The sequence below is a fragment of the Sprattus sprattus genome (genome assembly GCF_963457725.1).
Source record: "Sprattus sprattus genome assembly, chromosome: 2".
In the NCBI taxonomy this organism is placed as follows: domain Eukaryota; kingdom Metazoa; phylum Chordata; class Actinopteri; order Clupeiformes; family Clupeidae; genus Sprattus; species Sprattus sprattus.
The window spans coordinates 48,688,771-48,689,982 of record NC_137921.1 but is presented as its reverse complement, the minus strand read 5'-3'; the positions used below and the strand labels follow the sequence as shown (position 1 = coordinate 48,689,982).

Genomic DNA, 1,212 nt, shown 5'->3' with positions numbered 1-1,212 from the left:
GTGCGTGTCCGCAAAGTGTTAAGTTTAATAAAGGTTTGCCAACACCATCCTTCGAAAATGCAATTAGAATTTAATGTGGACTAGGCTGCCATTGAAAACAATGGTCAAATCTCCATAAACAAAAAGATAATGTTAACTAATGCTTGTATGCTCAATTTAAAAAAAAAATCATGCCAACTACTAGCTTAAAGCCTGTTTGTACCATTTTTGTTAAAAATCGGTAGTCCATGTGACAAGTCAAGACTACATTTTATCTGATAAGAGCTCATTTTAGCCAAACCATTGGAACGATTTTGAACATTTCTTCCCATCTGTGCTCAGGCAAGGTTAGAGCCACAAGGACTGAAGGAAATGCGAAAGTTCAGTAATGAATTTATTTGGGTTTAGGCTGACAACTCAGACGTCCTATATCGCCAACACGATGGAAGTAAAGATGTCCCAGGCCCCCCCCCCCCCCCCCCCCCCCCCCAGGCCTCTAAGTGCAAAAGTGGAATTTTCTATGTAAACTACCATCACAACATCCATCTGTCCTCACTGCTGTTCCAGCATCGTCATTGACACACAGTCACACATACGTCTCCCATTCGTATCAGCTAATCCACTGGAATGCATTTACAAGATTAAATAAAAAGGAGCGGGTTGCATGGATTTATTCGTTTTTTAATGAAAACAAACTTTTCAAAAATGTTCATTTACATAAAACTATTTACAGTTTGTGGAGAACAACAGTCCATACTGGCGAATACTAAATTACCATTAACAAATAATATACAATTTATATATATATTGTATTCATGATAAAAAAAAACGCATTGCATAAACAGTTCTGTTTTTTTAACTAGCTTGAGCAGTCTCTGTAAATGCCATATAAAATGTCTGTTAAAAAAAGAAAAAGTTTTCAGGGTTTGCCATAACTTGAGGTGTACTGCATAGCTGAGTCCCAGGAGAAAATAAAAAAATCACAGCAGCAGAAAATGACAGAGTGAACAAAGTGGTGGAACAGCCTCCAAGGCCTGCCACTGACATCATTCTCATACCTCTTTGGCTGTCTGCGAGACTGGGGAGGTTATGTAACCCAACCACAAAGACGGGACGTCAGTGCAGCCCGGGGCTGCTTCAGGGCAGGGTTACTACACGCATGCAAGAAAAGAACGTGTGGGCTGGGTACACACACGCACTCATTACAGCACCAGCACCATCATAGCAAAGCGT

At 40.3% G+C, this 1,212-nt stretch overlaps 1 protein-coding gene across 1 annotated transcript in view; it reads right to left on the bottom strand.

The window, feature by feature from the left end:
* Positions 1-848: 848 nt before the first annotated feature.
* The window catches only part of swt1 (SWT1 RNA endoribonuclease homolog), a gene marked incomplete at its 3' end in the record, with an annotated part of 61,150 nt that continues 60,786 nt past the window's right edge, over positions 849-1,212 (bottom strand). The window contains exon 18 of the mRNA XM_080832140.1: positions 849-1,212. This exon is cut by the window's right edge and continues 979 nt beyond it.